The 6,000-nt window shown below is 52.5% G+C and overlaps 1 protein-coding gene across 2 annotated transcripts in view; it reads left to right on the top strand.

The window, feature by feature from the left end:
- The first annotated feature begins 5,482 nt into the window (after positions 1 to 5,482).
- Kras (KRAS proto-oncogene, GTPase) overlaps positions 5,483 to 6,000 on the top strand; it is a 35,118-nt gene continuing 34,600 nt past the window's right edge. Inside the window, exon 1 of one of the 2 annotated variants that reach the window (XM_041680241.1) lies at positions 5,483 to 5,683. The gene's annotated coding sequence lies outside the window, so the exon portion shown is untranslated. The remainder of the gene's footprint in view (positions 5,684 to 6,000) is intronic. The other variant, XM_041680236.1, reaches the window with a different exon arrangement.

Genomic DNA, 6,000 nt, shown 5'->3' with positions numbered 1-6,000 from the left:
CCAAGGATACAGCACACACACACACACACACACACACACACACACAGAATATGGAAAAATAAATTCATTTTAATTTTTATTTATTTTGAAAAATAAATTCTTTTGAAGCATAATTAAAGAAACTGTAAGCAATTTTATGCAGAAATGTGTTTTTAAAAATACTAAATTTTCATGTCTAATGTTTTGGAAGGTCTTGATGCCAGTCAGGAAAGATGGAAGAAGACAGTGAGGAGAATTAGTTTAAAAGAGTGAGATGAATTTGGTTCTGGATGGAGTACAGATTGCATTTCTCATCAGAAATAGCTTGAGGGAGGAGAGGGTTATCTTGGACCATACTTTAAGAAGACAAAACTCATCCTGGAGGGAAGACATGGCTGCTGGGGCCCTGTTCACAGTGTCTGAAGCTTGTGTACACTTTGTTACATTTTGGCAGATGAGGAGACAGAGATCTGCGGTGGGAACCCAGGCCTCAGGGCAGGGGCTTCAGGGACACACCAGATATGCTTTACCTACTGAAGGTTTCACAAACTCCCCAGACAGCGCCATCACCTGGGGACCAGGCATCCGAACAGCAGGACCACGTGAGCGCTGCCAGACAGGATTTGGCCTTGGTGGCAGGATATTCATTTAGAGATGGCCTCAGAGACTAGCTCGATGGAAACAAAGTGGCTCTGAGGAACTCTGAAGTTCTGCCACAATTCATTCGCTTCAGCAAATGCACACAGAACTGTCTGCTCTGAGGTGGAATCCAAAGCTCAAAGATGGGCCCTTGATGGTTGTGTAACCCAGTGAGGAAAGCAGAGAAGGCAAAAAAGAATTCAGTCTCACAAAGTGTGTAGAGGGGACAATGTGTTGAGTAGGAGAATTAGGCAGGCCCCACTCACCTGTGCAAGCTTTCTACCTGAGCAAACAGGCTATCCCAGAGAAGGGCCCAGGAAAGCAACGCAGATGGCACCTCATGTTGAAGTCCCTGCCCTCCGTCTGGTTACTCTGGCCTCGACTGCTACACCCTGATGAAGGTCTGTGGTCTTGTAGTTGATAGAAAGATGTCCAGACACTCACCCGGGAAGCTGCCCCCACGGTGTTTCTGTTCAGTTCCCAGTGAGTGACAGACACAACACAGGTTGTTGTGACTGTGGAGTGGACACCAGAAGCCTGGACATCAGGAAGAGACTATGTGTGAAGATGCTCAGACGGACTGGCTCATGAACAGAATTACCAGAGTTACAGGAAATAGAGGCCTCTCAGGAAGGCTGGGGAAGGTTTCAACCCCACCATTGAACCACAAGGAGCACATCTGCTCCCGGACAGAACAATAATTTTCTGGCTAACAACATGATCTTTTGTTTTATTTTGTCTTTTTTGATATAGGGTCTATGTGGCCCAGGCTGGCCTAAAGTTCACAATCTCCCATTTCAGTCATTAGGATTAAGGGGAACCTAGCTGATACGATTTTTCTCAGATGTCCTTATTTCGAATAACTTCCTAACATTTGTGGTGTAGTGGCCTAGAATTTCACGCCTTCTAAAGTCCCAAGAAACATAAGAAAATACTCCTGTTGTTTGGCTTTGATTCTGTCTGCAGAAGAGAGTGCTCCGTGAAGAGGGGTCAGGTGATGGTCAGAAGACAGATCAAAAGGCTGTGTGTGTGCACATGTCCAGAAGAGTCTAACAGTAGAGGACAGAAACCAGTTACAGCTCACAGCAAGCCCACTGTAATGAGTCTCTCCCTGTCCTGACAGTCAGCTTCCAAATAATTATACAGAGACTTATTATTAATGATGAAAGCTTGGCCTTTAGCTTAAGCTTGTTTCAGCTAACTCTTATAACTTAAATTAACCTCTATTCTTTATTAATCTACGTTCTACCACACGGCTTTTACCTCTATCACATTCTGTATGTCTGACTTGTTCCGCATCTGGATGGCTTCCCAACCTTTCTTCTTCCCAGAGTCCTCTCTGTCCCCGGAAGTCCTGCAAAACATCCTCCTGCCTAGCTATTGGCCATTCGGCTCTTTATTAAACCAATCAGAAGGTGCCTGGGCAAAAACACATCTTTGCAGTGTAAACAAATATTCTGTAACAGCCCACAGTAACAGTCATGCTTGCTGCTAGTCCCTCTTCCTTTCTGTGGGATTCTGGGGCCTGCCTGTGTGTATGTTCTCAGGAAGAGCACAGAAACAGGTCCACTAGTAGACTCGCTAGTGCAGCCACTAGGCTTGAAGGGAAGATAGTCGTAGAAAGTATGGCTGCCAAGAACTTGAGTGTCCATGTGCCGATGGCTAGCTGCCAGGTTGGGATTTCTTGATTTGTTAACAGTGAAGGTTTCTAATCTGCTTCACATCAACTCTGTGACACACATAGGGGGTGGGCTAGGAATCTTAATTTCTGCAAGGACAGCAAATTATTATGGAAGCACCCCAAACCCCACCCTACCCCCTACACCTGTCCCGGGCCCTGGTACTGTCAACTCTGTGGTATTGAGGAAAGAAAGAGAAGATCACCTGAAAGGTGGATGCTAAGAAAACATCCGAGTGTGGACGATGGAGACGCCTAGCACGGCTTCCATAAGAATCGCTGAGGGAGTGAAGGGAGAGAACCTCTGTGAGGTGAAGCTGGAGAGAGGGATGCACAGGACCAACAGCAGGGACTGTCCCGCTCAGCTTTTGTTGCCAATGGGTGTTGTGGGAGGCCGCTTGGTCACTTGTTCATTTCCTGGCTACTCAGCCCCAAAATAACCACACAGAAACTATATTAATTAAATCAATGGTTGGCCCATTAGCTCTATCTTATTGACTCTTACATCTTAATTTAACCCATTTATATTAATCTGTGTATTGCCACGTGCTTACCAGGTAAAGTTCTGGCGTCTGTCTCAAGTGGGGCTACATGACTTCTTCCTGACTCTACCTTCTTCCTTCCAGCATTCAGGTTAGTTTTCCCTACCTAGCTAAGTTCTGCCTTGCGGTAGGTCCAAAGCAGTTTCTTTATTCATTAATGGTAATCACAGCAAAAAGAGGGGACTCCCACATCAAATGGGGAACAGCCTAGAGTGGTCTGGGGGGGGAGGTGTCAAGCCTACCCTGAGGGATTGCCCAGATCAGACTGGAAGTGGACATGTCTGAGGCTGATTGTTAATTGATATAGGAGGGTTCAGCCCACTGCCCACTGTGGGCAATATCATTCCTAGGCAGGCAGTCTTTAGCAGCAGAAGGGAGCTAGTATGAGCCTGGGAGTGAGCTTCTGCTTCAAGCTCCGGCTTGAGTTCCAGCTCTGACTTCCCTCCGTGATGAATTGTGGCCTGAATGTGGGAGCCAAATGAGCCTTCTTCCTTCTAAGTTGCTTTTGGTCAGAGTGCTTTATCTCAGTAACAGAAGAAAACCAGCAGCAGGAATGCAGACTCGTTTTGGGAACCATGAGCCAAGATGGTAACCGAGACCCTGTGGATGGGTTAGATTTCTGCTGCTGCTAGAATTTTTGTAATCAGCATCGAAATGCTACACGGAGCACTGTGGTCCTCTTATGATGCAGGGTACCAGTTGCTGAGAAAGACACCACTCACCGTGGACTTAACGCAGCACAGAATCCAGCTGTGGTAGGACACAAAACAGTGTTCAAACGCACACTAATCTAACAAATTCACAGTGCTCGTCATGCAGCAGAGTTTTCTAGTCACCCTAGAATGTGGCTCATCAGAAGGTGACCTCAGTGCGGTTGTAAAAGCCGATTTCATAAGGTGATAAAGGCAGACAGTAACGGCTTAGAGAACGCTAAGCAAGGATTTAGTCCCAGAGAGGGCGCCTAGAGTGTTCGTCCAGCAATGCATGACTTTACTGAATGTCTTATTTGTGTCTGTCCTGTTACAGCCACCAGAACTTTGGCAGTCAACAAAACAAGCCAGAATCCTTGCTCTCATGGTTTATGCTTTGATGAGGAAAAAAGAGTTGAGAAACAAAAAAGAGCTGGGCATAGTGCCACGTGCCTTTAATCCCAGCACTCGGCAGGCAGAGGCAGCTTTGTGAGTTTGAGGCCAGCCTGGTCTACATAGCAATCCTGTCTCAAACAAACAAACAAACAAGAAGAAAATGAAATACTAAGGCAGATCAAAGGGTGACAAGTTTTTTGGAGGAAAATAAGTAGTATTTGGGGATTGATGGGTAACTGCAGTATCGAAGATGTTCTTTAAGGAATATCTTATTTAAGGCCAAAAAAAAAAAAAAGACATTTAAACAAGACTAAAAGGCGAAGATAGAAGAGGATGCACTGGGCATTGATAGCACGGGAGATGGGTGAGAACAGCTTTAGAGGAAAAAGCCAACCTCCCCTCTTCAAAGAGCAGCCAGGGGTCAACGTGAATACATGAGAAGAAGGAGGTGCACTGCTAGAGACAAGGAAGAAGGTAGGGTAGCCAACAGCCTAAGGCAGCCAGAGTCTTGGGAGAATTTTGCTCTTACATTAAGTGCAATGGGAGCCAATGGGGAACTCAAGGCAGACTGAGCTACTCTGACAGTTAGGGCACTTCAGCTTAGCAGTCTGAAAGTAGACTCCACGTCTTTCCTCATCTATAAAATAGTGGCGATGACTCTAATGTGAGGGTGTTGTGACAATTCAATAACATTGTAAGCAAAAACACTTAGCAGTTACTTGGCGCCTCCTGGGCCTCCCACCTCGTGCTGGGAGGAAGAGGTCAGGGTACGAAGAGTGACAGTTTGGCCAGCTGACATTACTTCGGGGATCTACTGGGACAGTTTCCTGGGCGGCTGATGATGTGGCTGCTGCAGAGACTCGGCAGGGTGGGTGGGCAGTCCCTTCGGCGGCGCGGGCCCCGGCTCTGCAGGCCTCCATCGATGGCACTCCCTCGGTGGTGGCTCAGTGCAGTCTCTGGGAAGGCGTGTTTATCCGCCTCCCGGTTTAGCTCTGGATGTGAACCGAGGAACGTTCGAACGCCTTGCACCTCGTGTCCGGAGGGGTCCCCCCGGATCTGCCCCGTGCAGCCAGAGCAATCTCACAAACCAGCTCTGCCTGTGGTTTCCGGGCCGGGAAGCCAGCCTGGGTCTCCCTAGAGAGACCCCGCCCGGGTTAGAAGGCTGCAGGCTCCCGACCCTCCAGCCAAGCGACCACGCGGAGGGCAGCGGCCGGGGTCCGCCCCCGGCGGGACTGCGCGCGCCCGCCTGCCCGCCCCCGGGGAGCAGCGGGCGACCCGAAGCGCGAGCCCGGGGGCCGGGGGTCGGTGTGGGGCCACCGCCTTCTCTCAGCACGCTCGCGCGCCGCCGCCCTAGGCCCATCCCGGCCGCCGCTTCCCGCCCCGGTTCCCGCTGGGCTCGGCTCGCAGCGCCGAGGCCGCTCCCTCCCTCCCTCCGTACTCCCGCCCCCGCCCGCCCCCCGCGCGCGCGGCCGAGGCGGAGCCCTGAGCGCATCGATTGGCCTGCCTCCTTGCGCCCGCCCGCCCTCCGGGCCCATCGCGCGCTCCGGGCTCGACTCGGCAGGCGGCTGCCGCGGCGGCTGAGGCGACGAGCGCTGTGGCGGCGACTGGGGCGGCAGAGGAAGGCGGCGGCGGCGGCCCGGTCCGGAGTCCCGCTCCGCTCCCCGCGCCATTTCGGACCCGGAGCGAGCTTGGCGCGGGCCTGAAGGAGGCGGCGGCGGCGGGAGCCTGAGGCGCGGAGGCTCCGCGGCGCGGAGAGAGAGGTAGGGCGCGGACGGCGGGAGCCTGGGCCGCTTGCCCGGGTGCCGAGCTCGGCGCGGCCGGCCGGGCGGGGCCGCGGCGCTGAATGAAGCCGGCTCGGGGAGGCGGGCGTGGGGCGCCGAGGTCGGGCGGCCGCCGCTTCCTGGACTGGGGAAGCCTTCCTTCCTCCTCCGCGCCACCCCGGCCTCCCCGCTCACCCGCCCGCCTGCCCGCCAGCCCGGCCTCGGCTGCAGCCGGCATCCTTGCCCGGCGCTCGGCTCAACTTGTCGGGCGAGCCCCCCCCCCCCCACACACCCCAGGTCGGGTGCGAGCCCCCGGG

The sequence above is a fragment of the Microtus oregoni genome, unplaced genomic scaffold (assembly GCF_018167655.1).
Source record: "Microtus oregoni isolate MIOR12 unplaced genomic scaffold, Mior012 000002F_ref0000024, whole genome shotgun sequence".
NCBI classification, from domain to species: Eukaryota; Metazoa; Chordata; class Mammalia; order Rodentia; family Cricetidae; genus Microtus; species Microtus oregoni.
Note: the sequence above shows the minus strand (reverse complement) of the source record. Positions and strands in the feature narration are given on the sequence as shown.